The sequence below is a fragment of the Sphaerodactylus townsendi genome, linkage group LG07 (assembly GCF_021028975.2).
Source record: "Sphaerodactylus townsendi isolate TG3544 linkage group LG07, MPM_Stown_v2.3, whole genome shotgun sequence".
Classification (NCBI taxonomy): Eukaryota; Metazoa; Chordata; class Lepidosauria; order Squamata; family Sphaerodactylidae; genus Sphaerodactylus; species Sphaerodactylus townsendi.
Genome location: NC_059431.1, coordinates 21,674,585 through 21,697,746, shown reverse-complemented (window position 1 = coordinate 21,697,746; position 23,162 = coordinate 21,674,585). Strand labels below are relative to the sequence as shown.

Sequence of the window (23,162 nt, the reverse complement as noted above, 5' to 3'; positions counted from 1 at the left end):
ATGACCAGCATCATGTGTGTGTTAAAAAAAATAAGGGAGAGTGAAGAAGAGACCCGAAACTAACAACAGTACTGAAACTCAAATGCTTTTCCAGTTGATATGTAGCATACCAAAAAATGCAGATAGACCTCACAGCTAGGCAATGAGAAAAACACTTCTCCTTTTGCCCATAATTACTCAGGAGCATGACCAAACTTTCTTGTTCCATAAGCATGCCTTCCACCAAAATTAACACAGTCAAGAGCAGAGGTACAATTCCAGTATACCTAGAGACATTCTGGAAACCACTTGGTCATCTTACCCCAAAAATAGGTGGCTTAAAATTAGTCTACTACTTGGTCAGGGGAGGACCTTCTTTAACAGTGGCCTCCCTGAAAACATTTAAGCAAATTTCCCTCTATCAATAATGCAGGAATCATCCTACATTTCTCAGAAAGAAATTAAGTAGCCCAAAAGGACACGAATCTTTATTGCAGGTGGTGACATTAATAATTCCAAAAACCCTGTCCACTTCGGTCAGGAAGAGAAATCCAAATCTATTGCTATGCCCATAATTCTGATAAAGAGGATGCTCCTGATACCACTAGCATAAGTTCTGTATTGAATTTAGTGATCAGTCCAGATAAGAGAGATTTTATCAGCAAAGAACCTACAAAATGTTTCACAGTGGCTGGCCAAATGATCTACTAGGATGGATTTTATTTATTCATTTGGGCTTTTATTTTAAGGCTGCATTTTTCCTCAGAGGAACTCAGCATGCCACAGCAAAACACGTACAAATTGACATCAACTACTTCCTACCTAGCAGCAGTTTTTACTTTCACGCCACAAAATCAGCACAGACACAGAAGTTGGGGTTCATTTTTCCATACATCAGTATTTGCTATGGAAAAGTTTTCAGCAACTTCACCTCCTGCGGTCTTACAGATCAGCAACTACTGTGGGTTTCAACCCAACAAAACCAGGTCACTGCAGTGAAGTTTTCTGTACCTTCTTGGTCCAGAATGCAAAGAAAGAGCATTGGGCTTCCACAATGCGCTCGGTTAGTATGCCATTCAGGTCAGGGCAACTACTAACCACAAGTAAGTAGCCATTTGTAAGTCCAGTCTACTATTTACTCACACATCCATCACCTAAAACTGTACCACAATTCTCACAAGTATTTATGGCAGTCATGCAATTATCAACTAACCTGATGCCAAGTGTTGCTCAAGGAAACACCTGGGGGCAAACTCTGCCATAAAAGGCCAATGACCGCATCTTCTGTAGCCAATCTCAATAGTTAGATTCCTTATTACTAGAAGGAAGAAAAAGATGCCTAGCCTTGTGTTAAACACAGAGCCATACAACAGAGATTGCATCTACAGGATGCTTCCTCTTTCTGAAGTATTTAATGTCATACTGGCTCTTTGTGTTACAAGACAGAAAATATAGAGGCAATTACTCTTTGGAAGCTGGTCATAAAATTACTGAACTGAGGCTATCATACTTTGGTCCCATTATGAAAAGACCAGGGTCACTGGAAAAGACAATAATGCTGGGAAAAGTTGAAGGCAACATGAGACGAATTGACTGTATAAAGGAAGCCACAGCCTTCAGTTGGCAAGACCTGAACAAGGCAGTTTACGACAGGACATGATTCATAGGATCGCCATGAGTCATAAATGATTTGAACAGCACTTCATACACACACAGCTGATCATATCGCCAGGTTAAATTCTGATTTGGTCTGAACAAGAAAATTAGTAGCATTTATAAGAGACAACATTAAAAAGTGAACTGAACTTTCACGATAATTTAATGCAGAAAGGAACCTGATCCTTTAGAATTTAGGTTGACTAAGGAATTTTAAATGTATATACATACACATATATAAATAAAACACACAGATAAAATAAATAAAACACAAAGATTCCGTGATCAGGAAGGGAAGCTTTATGGCCAGTGTGGTATAGTGGTTAAGACCAAGTAGACTCTAACCTGGAGAACTGGGTTTAATTTTCGCTCTTCCACATAAGTGGCAGAGTCTTATCTGGTGAACCTGGGCTTGTTTTCCCTGTTCCTCCACAAGAAACCTGCTGGGTGACCTTGGGCCAGTCACAGTTATCTCAGAATTCTCTGAGCCCCACCTACCTCACCTCACAGGGTGTCTGTTGTGGGGAGAGGAAGGGAAAAAGCATTTGTAAGCCACCTTGTGACATCTTATGGTTGAAAAAATCAGGGTATAAATCCAAACTCTTCTCCTTCTATAACACAAAAATCTGCTCTTAAGGCATCAGTTTGCCATAAATACTTCATAGGCATGTGGGCTAGTAATTTTTTAAATTAGTTATTTTTCAGAGTTGATTAAAAACCTAGTATTTTGTAGTAGTACACTCAAACAAATAACAGTGAAAAGTCACAGCAGAATTACTATTATTCTGAACAGTAAATGTTCAGCAGCCAACATAAAAATTTTAAGCACCAGAGTTCTGCTAGGGTGAACAAATACTTCAAATTCCTAGGCACAAGCCACATGGGATTTTTTCAGCCTTGCCCAATGCTACTACATGTATATGTAAGAAGTATCATGCAATGGAGAATTCCAATCTTTACCTAAACACAGAGAAGTCATTTGAATTCCAATTGAACTTATTTGTAAATAACATGTTTAGGATTACAGACCACGCCCCGCGCTTTCTGGACATTCACTAATCTGCAAAAGACTTATCCAGCTAAAAATCTTTAATTCACTCTTTTAAAGAACATACTGATCACTTTCACTAATTTTGTTCACCTTTCATGGGTTTCATTAAACAAACTGCAATATAAATAATAAACACCAAGAATTCTGCATTATCAAGTATGGTGTTAACTGATGAATATCAAAACACTACAGTACGTTAAAGGGCTTAAATTGTTTATCCCATTCGAAGTTAATTCTATCATCCTCTGCAATAACTAGTACTGTCAATGTTTATGAAGCAGCAGTGCTAGTGGTCCTATTTAGAGAAGTTTTGTCCTAGGTACCAGATACATGAAAGGGGCATTGTCCTTGACCTAGATTGATTGCATGTAGGGACCCCAACTCCACACTTACTTTATACCATTAATGTATACCATGGCCTACCTCACTAAAATAAATGAAGTGCTACAGAATGTGTGTGATTGTGGTTAAGCACTACCACTTTTAGCCCACTTTGTGAACTTTCATTTTCTTAAATTAAAATAATTAAATGGTAGTTCAACATGCTGGCTAAACAGATACCTTAAACTCCATTACTTTTTAAACTGTTTTAGGTTTTACATCAAATGTAGGGAAAACCATGATTTGTCCATTTAAAATATTTTCCTACACTTAACTATTTGTAAAAGCACCACTCATTCACTATTCCCAAATGCCTACAGAAATCGGGGGGGGGGGGGGCTCTCCCTTTCAAATAAAAAACACAGTGCTTACCAAATCCAATCTACAACCTAAATACTTCAGACCATATTATTCCCATTAATCTCAATATGAGGGAATCAGTTTCAATCTAATAATAACCAGAACTGCAATATTAGAAAAGTTTTATTGTACTTCGTTAACATACCCTCTTACATTCAGCTTCCTTTTTCTATAGGATGTTGATGTTCAAGAGTCACTAAACTTAAAGCCCAAATATATGTAAAACAACAGAAGGAAAACAAAATCATTGTGTATTGGCCTTAAGCAGTATATTGAGATCTACCAGTAACTCCTTAACAACAACCCCCCCACACACACACACACACAAACACACAGGTTGATATTAAAAATGACACTGATACAACTATCTTAACAGGTATTTAAAAAAATTACTAAACAAGATCACAATGTACAATTAGGAAAAAGTAGGATTTAAGGTGCAGAATTTTCCATGTATGTATAACATATGTATAAAATGGCCAACATTAAAAATGTAGATAAGAGCACTAAAGAGAATACAAACCAGGAAATTAGTTCTTAATCAAATCTGGGATTAAAATAAATAACGTACTGAAAATGTACACAGAATATGACCATGAACAACCTCACTGGTGTTTAAGCAACCCATGCTTGCATAAATTCAACAACAAAAGAATCATCAGCTCTTGTGTCGTTTTCTGACAATGAAAAACACTCAAGTACAACTATTTTCGGCACAGTCCTTTCTTTCCTGTAAACCAGAGCTACAACTGGCTTTAACACCACAGCTTTAAAGGGATACGAAAATTTAGTTATGTACACCGAGGCCCAATTAGAACTACTCCTGGTTCAAGCTGTATTTCACAAAGTTCAACAACAAAAAATAAAAGCTGCTTTTTCAAACTGAAAATGGTTCCTCTCCCTTGCACATAGGCCTGAGGCCCTGGTGCAAACAGTGTCTAACAGGCCCAGGCAGCACAAAGACAGGAATGGCAGATTAGTGGGAGGGAGAGAGGCCGGGTTTGGGGCTCAGCAGGATCTTCAGGCTTTTTAAAATTCAAACTGCTGCCTGACCAATACAAATCACGGACACGCTACTGACTACTACACGGATTTACAGCATTAAAACACGCCTTCTACATGACAGCTATATTAACTTGACCCTTTAAAACACATATCAGGGGCCACAAAGGCAGAATAGTACTTTCTGAATAGCAATAAGAACTGGAACAACAACAAAAAGTTACTTTGCTGGTGAGATCTGCGAAACAGGAGCAGCTTCCTTCCTGAACTACATCATCATAAAGATGGCTATGCATGATGAAATATTTCTATGGGAGACATGGCTGGTAACTAGTTATATGGACTCGTCTGAATAGCATTGCTTTTCACAGTTACTGGTTTATTAGAGAATGAAACATTTACTAACTCTAAGACCCGATACATGCTTTAAAAAAATTAAGTTCCATTAACAATTCTTAAAGATTAATGAATTTCATTTGATTTGTAAAAATATCACACAAGTACACAAATAGCACGGACCACCAATGCTTCCTAGATTTTAAACTCATCCACTTCTACAGGAAATATGGATATGAAAGTCAAATTCCGTTCAATTTTTACCGATTCTCAGTCTGACCCTAACCACGTTTCCTACTTGAACCTTCGATTTTACTAGGTCTTACTCCTGCACCGGATCCAAGATTGCAACTTTAAACACCACAATTTCAGAAAAGAAATCCCAGCTTTCATTTTCTCCTTTCAAATGTCAAACTGCTGACACTACCCCTTCCTGTTCCTCAGTAAATTGTTAGTAAGTATAAACATTCTGGGCCATCGTGTGACATAATTGCTTCATATGTATCTTTCTCCTCTACGGGAAGATAATGGTGGTACACAGCCAACCTTTAGACATGTTTACTAGTTGTGCAGGTGTTCCAAGTCCCTGTCAATCAGTAAGAACCAGTGCTTTTCTTCTAACCAATGGACCCGATTCAAAGAGATCTCTATTCCCCCAAAAGCGAGCCTTCCCAGCAATATATACATTCGCTCATCTGGAAGCTGAGGTTGTGCAAGGAAAGATTTTAAAAGATGCAGCCTGCTGATTATACACACCAAAGTGTACCTATAATGTACTTCTATACAACCCAACTCTTTCTCTCTCATCCCCCGCCAGATCTGGGAGGCTGGGACCTCCCCCTCCTCTTCCCAGCCTCTCTCCCCACGGCGAAGTTGTAAATACGGCCCAGGTTCGAGGCCCAGCCGCTGCTTGAACTGTATTGTTCCCTCCTCCCGCTCCGACTCGCTCGCTCGCGGGCGCCGAGGCCTGTCACCGAGAAGCCGCTCCGCCTCTCTAATCCCCGAGCTGGAGTGGAAGCGCCGGCCGCTGGGCCTGCGCCCTCCTCCGGGCCTGAGCGTCTCCGGCGAGCTCGGGAGGAACCATCCTCTCTCCCCCCTCCTCCGCCAAACCCCGAGAGGGGGGGAGAGGGACGAGAAACAAACACCCCCCCCCGCGCGCGCCGCCCGTCCCTCCCTCCTCCCTCATTATTCCTCCCCCCCCCCTCGCACGAGCCCGTCGAAAAGGCTAATCCCTGACTGGGCCGCCTCGCCTCAGAGCAGGCCCAGCGCGAAGCCTCGCTCGCTTTTCCTCGCCAGGAAGGGGGGAGGACGACCGGGTGGGGGGTACGATTTTATTTTACCTGATCCCAAACGCCGTCTGAATCCGAGCGAGGAGAGCCGGGGGGGGGGCAGTCGGGGGGGGGATCGGAGCGGGAGGGGGAAAAAAATCCGCCCCCCTCCCTCCTCAGAGGATCCGCCGCTGGGCCGCCGCGGAGCGAGAGGAGGAGGGGAGGTAATATAACAACAATAATCCGGGCCGGGAGGGGGGCTGGCTCCTCTTCCGCCTCCTCCTCAGTGCAGCGGACATGTAGAGGGGGGGCGGAGAGCGAGAGAACGATTCCCTCTAGTCAGCGGCCGCTGCTTCTCTCCTCCGCCTGGCCGCCGTCGTCGCCCTTCTCGCCTGATTCGCAGCCACATCCACGCGCAGGCCGGGCCGAACCGGATCCGATAAACACCTCACGCACCGAGCGAGCGAGCGAGCGAGCGAGCGGCCAACGAGGGGAGGGAGGAAAGGGAGCGGAGGAGGAGGAGGAGGAGGAGGACGGCGGCGGTGCTGGCGGGGCTGCGAGGGGAGGGAGGGGGGTCTCCTCGACGGCGGCTTGTTCCTTCTCGGCCCGTCACCGCCTCCTTCTCCGCCTCCTCTGTGGACGCGGCCCGGGCGGGGCGGGGATAGCTCGGGCGACGGAGGGACGGAGGAGGGGAGGGGAGGAAGGCGGCGGCGGCGGCGACGACGACGACGACGAAAAAGAGCGGAGAGGGACCGGGCGGGGAGGGAGGGGGGGCGAAGCCTGCGTGAATGTGGAGTGTCGCTCTCGCTCCCTCACAGAACAAAATGCCGACCGGAAGTGCAGCTGTGGGAACGACTCCCTCCACCGGCGCCAAACGCCAACAGCCTCTCCTTTCTCTGCCTGCGCCTGCTGGGGCGGCTGCCTCAGCCTTTCGCTAGCGAGCCTTCCTTTCCTCCCCTTCTTGCCTGGCGGCCGGCTGCCTCAGCCTGGGAGCGACGCTTCCCTTCCAGTCGCCGCTTCGCTGGGTCGTCCAGTTTCGGTCCCACAGTTTGTCATGTTTGTTCCTCGTTCCTTCGGATTTTAGATAACCTGGAGTTTTGAAGAGCGGAGCGTTGTAAGGATTAAGGGAGGAAAAGCCCGCCGACTGTCAAGACGCGCAATGACCTTCTCAGAAGCTTTTCTCTTTTCAAAATACTTGTACTCTTCTCTCTCTCCCAACAGAATGGCATTTTGAAGGCAGAATTGCATGTTCCAGAATTGCATATTGAAGATAGAATTGCATGTTTCAGAATTGCATATTGAAAATAGAATTGCATGTTCCAGAATTTCATATCGAAGATAGAATTGCATATTCCAGAATTGCATATTGAAGACAGTGAGAGGTTCCAAGGAGGAGAAATTAAGTCTTCTTAAGAAATCAAGCCCATTTTTCTACCTGGAGGGATACTTTAAGCTTGATCCTGCTGACACTTGGTGTTGTGTTATTGTTAAACACCGTGTGGCTGCTTGTTTGTGTATTTTTCTTATAAGGTGGTGCTCCTAAGGATGGTGTTGAATCCGAAGAGATTGGTGCTGAAAATTCTGGGCTGAGCAGTTTTCAGAGAGTGGTGCCTTTTTAAAATTGGATATCTTTCGAAGTAGTAGACAGGGAAGGGATCGGATGTTGAGGTAAAGGCTGGTTAACTGAGAAACTGATGTGGTGGTTGGCAGGTTTCCTCAAATAGTCTAACAGACTTTTCCACTAAAATCTACTAGCCTGGACCAAAAGTAGCTAACCATTGATAATTTGATTCCACAAAGAGTGTGTGTGGTTAGATTTACCATGTGTACAGCAGAATTGTTGTTATTTACATCAGTCACTGGATGGAACTGATTTTAATCAAATTGCAGAATTCAGTGCTAATGGCAACTCTTTTAATCTCAGAAGGTATTCCTGCATAAAGCGCTTCACTCAATCCAGCCACAAGGCTAAGGTTGCAAACCTGTGGATTTATCTGAGAATGCCCTTTTGAAGCTAGATTAACTTGTTTTCACAGCAATATGCATTAGATTGTTTTGAGCACTCTAAAGAAAGTAATCTGGCTGGAGCTGGTTTGGCTGGGACATAGTCATGACTAGCATAATTCCTGTGGGGTCAAAATATACTTGTCACCTTCATCTTGAAGATGACCCTGTTAATAAAAGAGTGACAAACACTTTGTTTAATATGTAGGTTATTCTCACTTTTTAAAAGACTTTCTAAGGTCAAATAGATAGACTTTCTAAGGTCAAATATTTGACACCAAGTCAATGACACTATTTGCAAGCTGTTGGCATTTGAATGGAAACTTAGAGAGACTATATTTACTCCATTGCCTAAGTGTAGTCAACTGTTCTATATTTCTGACTCCATGTTTGCATCCTGGTTTTTTAAAGCAGCATGTTTGTCATATGTAAAATTGCTATAAAATGTATTTTGAGAAAAACTGGGCAAATAGCAGCATGATTACTGATAGTTTAAAATTGTTGCAAAAAGCTTGAATTAATGTTCACTTTGATTTGTTGATTATATATAAATTTAATATATAAAATGTCAGTGTATTGACTTTGATCGTTTTAGTATTCCAAAGACTTTTAGATCACGTTCTAGGACACTTGACACCACCCAGCATGCTCTTCTGCAATTCAAACAGAACTATCAAAACACATAAGAAGGATGTGAAATAAAGTATTTTTTATTTAAACGGCTTCATGTTTTATGAGACTGCAATCTACTAACTAAAATTTCCTCTGGTATCTTTGACCAATCTAAAAGTTGCTTAGATATATTTTGTATAGTCGGGAATTTGTGTGCGTGTGTAAATTGTTCAAGGCAAGTATAAATGTAAAGAGCCAAATTGTGCCCTCCTGTGGAAAAACACAAAAAGTCCAGAAAACTCTTATTTCAATTTGAGCTACTTCGGAGTAGGGAAATGAATGTAATTTCCTCATTTTACCCAATCTGCATCATATTCAAATGCAGAAGTATCTTTTTGTTAACATGATGAAATGCAGAGAATACAGAAATCACCACTCGCACCATAGATAGACACCTTAACTAATTCTGGGCGTCAGATCAATGACTGTCATAGCGCAGCTCATTTACAAAGTTGTCTGTTTTGTTCATACTGTGTCCGTGAATAATGTAGAATAACTGCTGGTATGCTTGTTGCACTACAATGTATTACTCATTTTATAATTTTTATATAATGCATTGCATTATAAAATGTTTACCATTTAAATTACTGTTGCCCTAAGATGTGAAAAGTATACTACAATACAAAAAAAAAGACTGCAAATGGAGGCAGCCCTTGGGTAAGTTATCACAGCCAAACCAACCCTCACAAAGTTATTCTCAGGCTGCACTCAGCTCCTTGAATACAATTGTAACAAGTAAAACACATTTAGGTTTTTCTTAAGCACCAACTGTGGCAAATTGGGGCTGACTAATCTATGCACAATTGTGTATCTGATAATCAGGGTTTTGGAATGGAAATGCAGTCATCACAGACTTGCTTTACTTGCCTCACGCATAGGCAAGTGACTACCTTTCAGAGTGGAATGAATTCTACATTTTAGAGCTGAAGGTGATTAATTTGCATTTGTATAAACTAAGGGCAGTCCATTATTGCCCTCAGTAAATGTGTTTTCGTTATCCTAATACTTTAGGTGGATACAACAAAACCAGTATTCATGCAATTTATAAAATTGGTTTTCTTTTTCTTACTTTGTAATGTTTACATGTTGTAGTTGAAAAATAACAAGGAAGATTCATTAATACTTTTTGAAGATTAAAAACATAGCTTTACAAGAACTTAAGACTTCCATTTTATGCCTGTTGGAACAAGCGGCCCAATTCTGAGCATGTTGGTGTGGAAGTAAGTACAGTAAATACAATTAGGGGTCTTGGAAGTTATTTCCAAGTAAATATGCTCACAACTGATGAGCTATTTGGCCAGTGGGAGTAGCTACTTATGAAACATGAAGCTTAGACTAGGATCTAGAACAGTGATGGCGAATCTTTTCAAGACCGAGTGCCCAAATTGCAACCCAAAACTCACTTATTTATCGCAAAGTGCCAACATGGCAATTTAACCTGAATACTGAGGTTTTAGTTTAGAAAAAACGGTTGGCTCCGAGACATGTGTTACTCGGGAGTAAGCTTGGTGGTAGTCGGTGGCTTTGCTTTGAAGCAACCGTGCTACTCTTCCAATGGGTGAATCACAACCCTAGGAGCGTTTACTCAGAACAAGCCCCATTGCTATCAACCAAGCTTACTCCCAGTTAAGTTCTTCCCAGCTTTAGTTCTTCACTTGAAAATCAGTGAGGTTTAACAGCACTTAATAGGGTTACCTACACTGCTTCCCCAAAACTAGGTCTTAGGTTTAATGCTAATAATTGAGCCCAGCAGCCCAGACCAGCCTAGATGTGTTTGTGTGGGGGGGCAACTCTGCATGTGCCCACAGAGAGGGCTCTGAGTGCCACCTCTGGCACCTGTGCCATAGATTCGCCACCACTGATCTAGAAGATCCAGGCTTGAATCCCCAGTCTTCCATGAAGATTGCTGTGTGACTTGAGTCAATCACACACATTCAACCTAATCTACCTCACAGGCTTGTTGTGAAGATAAAATGGGACAGAGTAATGTAAATCCCTTTGGGTCCTCATTGGTGAGACAAAATGGGCTATAAAGTAAATGAAAGTATTACTAGCTGAACCACCATAACCTGGAACTTCCTGGGAGTCACATGCCCAATCAGCTTTCACAAGAAGTATATGAAAAGATTGCAGAAGTTGCCCAGTAATAGTAAAAGAAAAGTAAATGTTTGCCCATTCTTATTTATTTGCTCATGCTATTAGAATCCTGGTCTAAAATTCTTATTGCAATTCCAATCATATTTCCGAGTTGTTATTTACAAAGCGCCCAAGATCCCATAGATACAGTGCAAATTTTATTTTTGCCAGACTTTTAAACTATGGTTTCCTCTTTAAAGGAAAGGACTTGATTTACAGTCCAAGTAAATAGGTGATTGCTGAATAGGGTTTTATTTGTTGAGTCTTTTTAAAGTTGATAAAAGACTTCCTTGTCCAAAAGCATACCTCTGCTGTTTCTGGTTCAGCAAGATGTGTTCTCTGTAGTTGGCCTGAATAACAGCTGAAAATTTTGCCTATTATGATTTTTCAGTTCTGTTGATTTTCTAAGGTCTGGCATACAGCAAAATGAAATAAAATCTTGAAGTAGTCAGATTTGTTTGTTTGTTCATTTATTTATTTATTATTTTATTTGCATCCCGCCCTATCCCCGCAGGACTCATGGCAGGTCAATGGACTGCAGCTGGGAATTGCTGTTTTTACGGCTCCTTCCTGGCCAAAGTAGAATGTATAAAATGTCAGAGAGAAGCTTTAGCACATCTAGCCTTTTTTCCATAAGAGAATCTTTAGACAAAATGTGATTCTCTGTTTACTGTCTGCTGATGAGACTAATGGCTCCTGAACAAAGGTAACTGGTTTTGCTCAAAAACAGGAAAGCTAGCAATTTTATCTAGAGACAAAAAAAAGTTAGAATGACGCTGGCACTAATTTGGCCCATATAGAGATGGGTTGTTCAAGAGTGTTAAATCCCATAGGCTAATTCCGCATGGGCCAAAAACAGCAGTGTGAAAATGGTGTAAAAGGGTTTAAAACGGTGTAAAAGGGTTTATACTGTTTTCACACTGCTGTTTTTGGCCCATGCGGAATCAGCCATAGTTTTTAGTTGTTGTTAACCACATTAAAACCAGATTGCAGTCTATTGATGAATGATGAATGCATTGATATAATTAATCAGAAGAGAAGTGGCTCAGCTTGATTTTTCCAGAAGCACATAGTGAAGGCACATCAGTGGTCAAACCATATGAATTACCCAGCCACAACCCTTAAGGTGCCTAGAAAACTAGAGAAGATCAAAGGTAGACCATAAAGAAATGCATGGTGTAATTGGGGAGCTAGGATTGACCCTGTCTGAGTTGGTTGGGGTTAGTCCATCAGACCATGCTCTGCTCAGGTACAGCATTAGAGATTTGTTGCTTTTTGCAAGTTTGATATAGCTGGAGAAAGCACTGAAGTGGTCTGGCGTGAAAGCGGGCCCACAGAACTATCCATATGCTGGTGATAATTAGCCCTGAAGGTGTGTGAGAGATATCAGCTGGCCAGTCTCAGTTTTGACCACTTCTTTCACTAAGATCATGCAGTGACTCCCACTCAGGAGACAGGAAGTTGTTAAAGCTGGTCCTGCCTCTCTGAGCAGTTGGTGGGAATCACATATCAAGATGCGTTTCTCCTCAGAGTAAGAACAGAGCTTTTTAATTTCAGAGGATTTACAATGCAATCCTAAACAGTTACACCCATCTAGTGCATTAATCTTAATGGATTTAGAGTTAGACAGTGCCGAATTAAGATGAAGAGGCCCTAGGCTATTCCACTTGTGAGGCCCCTCCTGATCCCCCACCCTCACAACTAGAGGAAGATGGAAGATTGTTTTAAATAAAATTGAGGAAAGATAAGGAAAATGTATTATCAAAGGCTTTCACGACCAGTTTCAACTGGTTCTGGTGGGTTTTCCAGGCTGTATGGCCATGGTTTGGTAGATCTTGTTCCTAATGTTTCGCCCGCATCTGTGGCTGGCATCTTCAGAGGTGTATCACAAAGAAAAGTCTGGTTGCATGTGTGTCTAGTGTGTCTAGTGAGAAGGGAAAGTTTAGTGGGGCATATTGTCCATGTCTCAGGGTGGAGAACAAATCAGTAAGTGTGTGGGTGGAACTTGCTATGCAAAGGTGTGGTTGAGTGCATTGTATTGTGGGTGGGGTTATCAGTCCATTTTTTAAGTATTGGTAGCCAAGCTTTGCTAATTTTCAGAGTCTCTTCTTTCTTATTGAAGTTGTCTTAGTGTTTGTGAATTTCAATGGCCTCCTATTACCCAGTCTAAGATACTTCAACTCCTTCCCTGAGTATTAGAGGCTGAGTGTTTCTCCAAATAAAATGGTATGTCCAGTTTTGTTTAACACATGTTCTCCAAATGCAGATTTTTCAGGATGGTTAAGCTGACAGTGTCTTTCGTGCTCCTTAATGCGAGTCTGAATGCTGCGTTTTGTGGTTCCTGTGTAGAAAATTAGCAAAGCTTGGCTACCAGTACTTAAAAAATGGACTGATAACCCCACCCACAATACAATGCACTCAACCACACCTTTGCATAGCAAGTTCCACCCAAACTTATTGATTGGTTCCCACCCTCTGGGACATGGACAATGTACCCCACTAAACTTTCCCTTCTCACTAGACACAGTGGGAAACAGACTTTTCTTTGTGATACACCTCTGAAGATGCCAGCCACAGATGCAGGCAAAACACTAGGAACAAGATCTACAGCCCAGAAAAACCACCACAACCAGGTGTTGACTGGTGTTCAAAATCCTGCAATTCACAATGCCTCCATTAAAGACATAAGGTGTTATTGTTAAATACCATAGTGACTGGGGAAAAATGCATAATGAGTTTAGAGCATGCACTTGAAAGATCTGTGTCAGTGTCAAAACTATTATACACCTTGGCCAGAGGCCCCCTAGATTTTGAGGCCCTAGGCTTCAAGCCTATAGGTTAATCCAGCACTGGATTTAGAAGGGTGTAGCTCTGCTTAAAGAGCCCTGTGGCACAGAGTGGTAAACTGCAATAATACAGTCAAAGCTCTGTTCTTGACTGGAGTTCAATCCCAACGGAAGTTGGTTTCAGATATCTGGCTCAAGGCTGACTCAGCCTTCCATCCTTCTGAGGTTGGTAAAATGAGTACGCAGCTTGCTGTAGGAAAAGTGTAGATGACTGGGGAAAGCAATGGCAGACCACCTGTAAACTAAGTCTGCTAGTAAATGTTGTGATGTGATATCACTCCATGGGTCAGTAATAACACAGCGTTTGCACAGTGTGGACTGCCTAGGTTCACTTTTGAAAACATTATTTTAGGAATGCACTGCACAGCTCCGTAGCACTTGAGTATCAAGGTGTCTTTGTAGAAAAAGCTTTGCTCAAGCAACTGTATGTATTTCTTTGGTATATTTTTAAAAGCGTCTCTCTTTCCCAACACTCCTTGCTCAAAAGCATAGTGTATCCACTGATAACTGCGGTATTATGTCATGTTAATGCATAATCTTTCATTTTAAATATCCAAAATCATTAATTATATGTAATAAATAAAAAGCTGTCAGATGTGTCACTTATTAATTTTGTTGTCATGCAGAAGGAAGTTTCTTCTGAAAACAGTTGTTATGATGTGTATAAAATAGTGATAGCTATGTCAAAAGGGGCCCCAACAGATATTAAAATATTCCTAGTATGTAAGATGCTTAATACCAAGTGAAGCTAGTTATCATGTCCTGGGCAACTGCCAATTTGATCCTGGATTTTAAAAACTCCCTACTGATCATGCAGGTTCCAGAACTCTCTCTGGCCGTTTCTGCACGAAGGCGGAAATGGCCGGGTCGGCGTTTATTACGCCGACCCGACGCGGCAACGAGACGATCATCCGCATGGACATGGTCACAAGAACAGCTCCCGGGCTGCCAGTTGCCATGTCCCGGGCCTTCGCGCTACGCGAGGAACTGGGGATAACGCCTCTGGCTCCTGCGCCGCTCAAGCAGGAGGCAGGGCGATGTCCCCAGGAGGCTCCTGCGGGCGATGCGCTTCAGAGGCCCGGGGACAAGGTGGAGTGCCGGGTGGGGGGCGGCGTGAAAGCTGCTTTCGCCGTTATTGGCTACCGGCAGCGGCTTCACGGCGGCGTTTCCCCAAAAAGAGCGCTGGGAAGCGCTCTGGGGAAACGCCGGCTTCAGGCCGGGTGGGCGGCGCGGCTGCGTTGCAGCTGCGCCCCCCGTGTGAATGGCGACCTGGAGACGGCGTTTTTACCGTCTCCAGGTCGCCATTCATTGCCCGTGCGGAAACGGCCTCTCTCTCTCGCAGCATATCTTCGTCTGCTGATAAATCCCACCCAGAGGAGAGCCTTGGCTACTGCAAGATGTAATGTGCTGCCATCAGCTCTGCTGGAGGAAAGATTTAAGAATATGGAACGTTCTAAAAGAGTTTGTTCATGTGATAGGACTACAGTTGAAACACTTGACCATTCTTTGTTTCTATGCCCTAAATACAATAAGATACGCATGAAATACATGAATTCCATTTTCTTGAAATGTTCTCAGTGGCATGAGTGTTATAAGATACCCAATCTCCTGAACAGCTCTGATGTGCTGTTTTGTGAAACTGTTGCAAATTTTATACTGGAAATTAGTAATTTTAGCAATTTTCACTGTATTTCTTAACCGTGTTTTGTTTTAAAACTTTGTCCCGTTTTTTTATGCCAATAAAGGCTTGTGTTGTGTGCCTCTCTTTCTCTCTCTCTTGTTCTCACCTTCCTTCCAAAGACTTTAGAGCAGCATAACATAATCCAAGAGGAAAGGCAAGATATGTTTTAATAAATACACTCACCTTTTTTTCGGTGAGGTAGGCTAGGCTGAGAAACAGTGACTGACTCAGTGAACGGCAGAACAGAGCAGGGGTTTGAACAGGTGATTCTCAGATTTCTGACTGCCTAGCCACTGCACTACGCTGACTTGTGCACTAAACTCCTTCTGACAAGGAAGAATACACATTTGTCCTGAAAAGTTTTACTTCTTTTCTTTCATAGATGTATCCCTTATTATGTTTTCAAGGCTACAGTGAATTAATTTGCAATGTTGTTAAAACATGCAAATCAATTGATAGCAAGAAGTGCTCTCCTGTTCTGCTTGGCTAGTGGAACAGTCTAGTAATGTTTCAGTAGCACTGAGCTAAGTGATTCCTTGTTTCTTCTGTTGTAACACTGCACAGGGAGCTACTGTTTTAGACAGACAATAAAGCCACACTTAATTGGAGATTATTTTTTAATTATTGGCTTTAAGGATACAAATGCATAAACATCTTTGAAACATTAAGATGTTTATTAGCTGAGATGTGTTTTTTCCATGTTGGGATTTTGCTGTGCAAATACAACTGGCGAGAGATATGAGGGGAGGGGGGGATATGAAGTCCCAAAGAGACACTTACTGTTCCATTTACATTTTCCTCAGAGGTAGCAGAAGGAAGAACTTCCTCAATTTATGGAGTTATTTTGTAGCAATGTAAAATTGTATTTCCCTTGGTCTAAAACAAAAAGCGGTTAGCTCTATTTACCAGTGTTTGCATAGTTTTAAATCTGAGTAAGAAGGCTGGCTCTCCAATATGGGAAGAAGCTGGAGTTCTGGAGCAAGGATTTACTGCTGCGCTCCTCTGGAGGGAGGACAACTTGTGGCTGACTGCTCACACACCAGATTTTGGGGATGAATGCCGGTGCTCCCTGACATAAGCTGCGCTTTGAGTGGCCACTCAGTGCTGCCTATAAAGGATTAAAGGGAGCAAGGAGGGAAAAGGCTTGCAATTCTTTTTGGAACCAGCAGCCCATAGGTGGAATGGGAGGAACAATGCCTTTGCTACTTTTCTTTCCCAGAACTTCTTTGCGTAAAGAGCCATCAAGTTGCAGCCTATTTATTACAATCCAGCTGAGTTTTCAAGGCAAGGGACTCAGAGGTTTGCAATTGCCTTCCTCTTCATAGTGACCTTGGTGGACTCACATCAAAGTATAGCCAGGACTGACCCTGCTTAGCTTCTAAGTTCTGATGAGATCAACTAGCCCAGAGGTCTGCAACCTGCGGCTCTCCAGACGTTCATGGACTACAATTCCCATCAGCCCCTGCCACAATGGCCAATTGACCATGGTGGCAGGGGCTGATGGGAATTGTAGTCCATGAACATCTGGAGAGCCATAGGTTGCAGACCCCTGAACTAGCCTGAACCACCAGGGGCAGGACCCCTCCCTAAATAAGCACCAGGAATGTGGACAGGGTAAGCTGCATTTAGCTGCCACCCAGCTCTTTTGAGCACTCTCTGAGAGGTAGTGGCACATGTCATAATCTCTGGAAGGGAGCAGAGAGCACTCCTGGACAGAGTGGAGCAGGTGGTACTGGGTAGGGAACAGAGCGGGGATTTCTCTGAAGAAAATGGCAGCTCTCAAACACAGGAACTGGGCAATTGGTGGAATGTGAAACGTAGAGGGAACAGGGAGCATTTTGTGTGTTTGAATCTACAGAATCGATTTTAAATTCTCTCCCTTGTCAACGAAGGTAAGGAACAGGCGCAGAGGCAACAGTCAGCACTTGAGAATGTGTATGTAACAGAAGGTTCTGCCTATGGAATGGCCCCTGCAAAACCTCAGAGGAGACGTGTGGTGGTGGCAGGGGTCTCCCTGCTGAGGGGAACAGAAGCTCTGATTTGCAGGCCTGACGAGATGTCTGGAGAGGAGGGCTGTCTCCCTGAGGCAAAAATCCATGATGTCACAGAGAGACTGACAAGACTGGTCAAGCCCACTGACCATTATCCCTTTCTATTGTTACCCTCATGGGAACAAATGTCACTGCAAGACATAGCTTTTGAAACATCACAAGGGATTTTGCTGTGGGCTCGAAGGAAGCTGAAGGATCTACCTGGATGCACAGGTTGTCATTTCATCTCTACACCTGGCTGGAGGAAATGGCCCAGGGAGGGAAAGTAGAATAGTGGAGGTAAACAATTGGCTTTACAGGTGGTGCCACCAGGAAGGTGTTGACTTCTTGGACCACGGTCTGCGGTTTCATGAAGATAGACTTCTGGCAAGGGATGGGTTGCACTTCACTGTTGTAGGGAGGAACATTTTTGCTAGGAGGGTCACAAACCTAATCAGGAGGGTTTTAACTGAGTTATGTGGGGGAGGGAGACAGTATTCAATCAGGCAGGAGTTTTATCAAGTGCTAGAGATAATAGTCCAAAGGTTACAGACAGAACTAAGCGAATACTTCAAGAACCCAACAGTGGGAGGCAAAAAAACTCTTAAATAATCACCCCGGGGGAATGAACCATGGGCTACCATAATGCACAGAGCATGGGAAATAAACAAGATAAACTTGAACTCTTAACGAAGCAAAACAAATCCTAAACAATAAGTGGCTAAAGAAATGGAATGTCGCAATGACAAACTTCCTATTGGTGGGAACAAGCTTGTTTTCTGCTGATTCAGGGACTACTAGGGCAAGGAGTAATGGATTCAAGGTAGAGGAAAAGAGATTCCACTTAAACATTTCACTTAAAAGAAGAATTTCCTGACGGTAAGGGTGGAATACTCTGCCTCAGAGTGTGGTGGAGTCTCCTTCTTTGGATGTTTTTAAAGAGAGGCTGGGTGGCCATCTGTCAGGAGTGCTTTGATTGTGTATTCCTGCATGGCAGGGGATTGGATTTGATGGCCCTTGTGGTCTCTTCCAGCTCTATGATTTTATACTCCTTTCAAGTCCTCTCCCTCCTGACTGGTCTTCACACTGGCAGTTTCCATGACTTTTCATCTGAGCAGGGAGCCATGGTGGAATTCCAGGGGCGTAACGAGGCAGCCCTGGGCAAACTGTAGCCCTGGGCAAAACCTGAGTTGGATGCCCCCCCCCCCCATGGGCGGCCACTCCACCATGACCCAAATTTTTTTTGCACCTGGACATTGGTGCCTGCAAGGGGTGCATTTGTAGACATATCAGCACCAAAATCTCAGCATATCTTCAGGAGACTGTCCTTATGCTACTCCCCAAGTTTGGTGAGGTTTGGTTCAAGGAGTCCAAAGTTATGGACTCCCAAAGGGGGTGCCCCATCCCCCATTGTTTCCAATGAGAGCTAATAGGAGATGGGGGCTACAGTTTTGAGGGTCCATAACTTTGGCCCCACTGAACCAAACTTGGTGGGTGCCATCATCTCCAGATGATACCCTGAAATTTTGGTGCCGATACATCAAAAAATGCACCCCCTGCAGGAACATCCTAGAAATTTGCCCAAGAATCTTTGTTCTGCATTGAGTTTTCTGCATTGCTGTCAATGGGGGTTGCAGGCTGTGGGGGGCACATTTCTGAAGGTACAGTCTCAAAACTTTCAGGGGAGTGCCCTAATGATACCCCCAAGTTTGGTGCAGTTTGGTTCAGGGGGGCCAAAGTTATGGACCCTCAAAACTGTAGCCCCATCTCCTATTAGCTCCCATTGGAAACAATGGGGGATAGGGGCACCCCCTTTGGGAGTCCATAACTTTGGACTCCCTGAACCAAACCTCACCAAACTTGGGGGGTAGCTATAATGAGACAGTCTGGGCTGATGCATATCGTTTGAAATTGTGGTGCCGCTAGCCCCAAAACTGCACCCTCTGCAGGCCAAAAATGGAAAACCACAAAAATACCCAAAAACGAACCCAGCATTTTGATGCCCCCCACAAGGTGATGCCCTGGGCAGCTGCCCACCTTGCCCAATGGGCATTACGCCAGTGTGGAATTCACATCCATACTTAGGCTATATAGGGAGTGCTGGTGGAAGTAGCTGATAAGTGGACTACGAAACTCAAAATTGGAGGATATGGGTGGATTGTTTGGGCCAATTCTTATCCATCCCTGGCTGTCTGCATTTATGTGGACAGCAGCATGGATGTGAAGTTTATTGTGTGTCTACCACTGATGCAGTGCGTGCCTATATACACATTCTGTCTATGTACTTGAGGAGTGGGTGTCTATGTTTATAAACTCTGTAATTTATCTACACCATCATGTCTAATGGTATATATGTGTCTGCCTTTGTGCATGACAATTTGGTTTTATTTGTGTATGTGGGTATGAATGCTTCTTTTCTCTAAAAGGGGACTCACAGTTAAAAAATTGGTGCTTGTGTTTTTGTTCTTTAGCATAGATTCACTAGTGGAATTAGCCTCAGTCTTAGGGTTTCTGAGCTGTAAAATGGTTAGATAGTTTACATGCTTAAATCCATGACTGTAAAACGCATACGATTGATGCATAGTTTGTGCCTTGGTTTGTTCTCTTGAAGGATGTATTCTGACTACATTTTTATATGTTGTCTGTCTCCTTTTCTATCTAGTGTGTGTTATTCTATCCTTCCTCCAAGGAGCTCTAAGAGGCATACAAGGGTCTCCTCATCCCATTTTATCCTCACAACACCACGAGGTAGGTTAGGCTGAGAGAGAATGACCAGGCCCAGATCCCCCATTGAGTTTGGGTTGTGATACAGGGTAGGGTGCTGAAATTTACATATAATGCATTCCAGTACAGAACACTCAGAGACTGAGGAGGGGGGGAAGGATTTATTTTTACCTTGCACATGATGATGAAATACCTTTAGTTACCCTTCTTGATGAGGCCTAGGAATATTAGATGAAAGGTATTTTACAGCTTACAAGCATATAAACTTTTTTTTCACATAATTTATACACTTTCAAAATTAATTATCATTAATGCTTTATGCACTCTTGTTTCTCCAAAAGCATTTTTCATGCTTTTAATGTAATATCACCACCGGGACCCATTTTCCTTATGAAAAAGTATTTATCTTCCATTAACCAAGATTCAGTTCCTATAAGGGAAAATTATGAAAACAGAGTTTTAAAAATCTGTTAAGCAAACCATTCATTTCAAGACTTACATTCAGATCCTCCACATGTTGAGGAGAAGTCTCATTGAGTTTAACGGGAGCTCACTCCAAAGCAAGATGGGCAGCTGATAGTTACAGGCCATTAAAGAGGTGGAACGGGGCGGGGGAGGGGGGGTTGGCATCGGCCTACAATGTTGAGGGGGCCTACTCCCTCAGGAAGAGGCAAAAGGGACTGTTTGGTAAAAAATACTGATATAGAAAAAAAGAGTCAAAAGGGATCCTTTAGCACAAAATTTTAATATTTTAATGAATATTCAAACACATAAAATATTAACACAGATAAAATACAGATAAATAAGTGCAGATCAGTGAAACCAGCTTTTTTCCCCAGATCAGTTTTGTGGGACTTTGTGAGCAGTTTGAAATGGGGCCTACGTTTCCCATCTATTACCAGCTTTGCATGGGCCTATGAGGGGGTAGAATATCAACCTCAGACTGTGGGTACAGATTTCCACACTATCCCTTTGTGTAAAAAGCCCCCTTAGATGAAAAGCCACCAGAGTAAAGGTTCTCCAGCAGCCATTTTTTAAACACATGGGGGTCCTCTAAAATATGATCCTCCAGTCTCTGTCTGAAATGGTGTGATGTATTCTACCACCTCAGAACCCTGGTACCTCATTCTCTTGCATGCGTCATCTAGCCTTACACTCTGATTAGTGAACCATGTATCTGGAAATGTCACTTTTAACACAGTGTATTATTTTAAGTCAATGTGACTTCTTCTCTATTGAGGATGGAATCACCTTTAACAGGAACACAAATGCAAGATTACACCAGTGTGTTAGAATCACAAAACAGTGACGAAACTTTAGAGTTTCTCTGAGTTCTTCCTTGGGCTGATGTTGTAACAGGTAAAAGCAGTCCCTAAAAAGACATCATAGCTCATTCCGCACATGCAGAATAATGCACTTTCAAACTGCTTTCAGTGCTCTTTGAGGCTGTGCAGAATGGCAAAATCCACTTGCAAACAGTTGTGAAAGTAGTTTGAAAATGCATTATTTTGCGTGTGCGGAAAGGGCCCATGTCATACAATTTATAATTCTCTTCAAGAAGCATAATTCATTCCATGGGATTTGCACAATTTTATTTGTAGCTCTGGGAAATCTACCTGGGTTTATCCCATTTCATTTTCAGAAGACCCTTGTAAGACCCAGGTTTGCTGCTCTTTACACATTACAGAGTACTCAGGTTGGGCTGTCGCCCTATAGCATTTGTTATATTCACATGTGCACGTGGTACCCAATTCATATATTCCTGTGCACGTGGTACCCAATTCATATTGTCACCGTGTGGCATGTGTGAAGAAGGGGCTTCAGCCCCCCCCTTCCCCCTCATCATCTTCCTGATCTAAAATGGTCTGGGGGGCTGCTGGGGAAACTGATATGTTCACTTCTTAAAAGTTGTGAATATCATGTTCTCCAAAAGGGGTCACCAGAAGTCTGCACAATGAACGTGAATCTACATACACAACACTGAATGCCACAAAGGGAAACCACTAGAAAGCTGCAGTGCATTTAGCAGATCCACTGAACGATAGCAGATACTATTTCCTTAATGTTTGGAGAATTCATATTATCCCTGCCCCATTGCCAGGTAATTTAGAATCTGATCCTCTATGAATCAGATTAAACGTTTCAGCACTGAAAAGCAGCAGAGTTCTATCATGCTTTTAAAATTATCCTCTCTCTATACTGTGGAATTCAAGTAGTAAGCCAGCAGTACATTTATTGTTTTGAATGACTGATCTTTCTTTATAACAAGGACATTGTGATTAATAGCAGTTCTTGATTATACTTCTTATTCTTCTAAGGATCAGGGATGTCTGTCGCAAGAAGCTAATAAAGTGTCAACAATAGAACCTTCAACGGTAATAGCCCTGTAGTGATTTCCTTTACCAGTAATTTTTATTTATTCAGAAACAGCTCTGTAAAAAATAAGGCATGTGCAATACCAAGGGCTCTTTTTAAAAGCCTTGTAAAAGTATTCATAAACAGCCGTCATTATTATTCTCCTAGCAAACACTACTTTAGATTAGGGCAGATAGACTGTAAAACTGTTTCTCAACAGAGACATTAAGATACGTGGGTGGCCATGAACATATTTTTTTTCAGAAATCGACTGAGCTGCATTATACACAAGTCTGTAAATTGTCATTGCCACCCTCCAGGTAGAACCTGGGGATCTCCTGCTATTGCAAATGTTCTCCAGATGTCCAAGCTCAGTTCCCCTGGAGAAAAAGGCTGGTTTGGAGAACGGACTCTAGTACAGCATCTGAGGAGTCTCCTTTCCCCAAGCCTCCCCCTCCTCACACGCCGCTCCTAAAATCCTCAGCTAATTGCCAACACAGAATTGGTAATCTTAACTGTAGATGGTGGACAGTGGGGAAGAGGGTGCGAGTGTGCCTCACTTCTCTGTCCATCTGACACACCTGCACCACTGGATGTTCATAGGAAGGTAGAATAGTAAATTTTTAAACAAAATCCATTCAGTGCACATAGGCTAAGGGCGTTTCCCCACTCTGGAGTCAT

General features: G+C 42.8%; 1 protein-coding gene across 3 annotated transcripts in view; it reads right to left on the bottom strand.

The window, feature by feature from the left end:
- NIPBL (NIPBL cohesin loading factor) overlaps positions 1-6,836 on the bottom strand; it is a 143,598-nt gene extending 136,762 nt beyond the window's left edge. Inside the window, exon 1 of one of the 3 annotated variants that reach the window (XM_048504309.1) lies at positions 6,106-6,836. The gene's annotated coding sequence lies outside the window, so the exon portion shown is untranslated. The remainder of the gene's footprint in view (positions 1-6,105) is intronic. The other 2 variants (XM_048504308.1, XM_048504310.1) reach the window with 2 other exon arrangements.
- Positions 6,837-23,162: the final 16,326 nt, after the last annotated feature.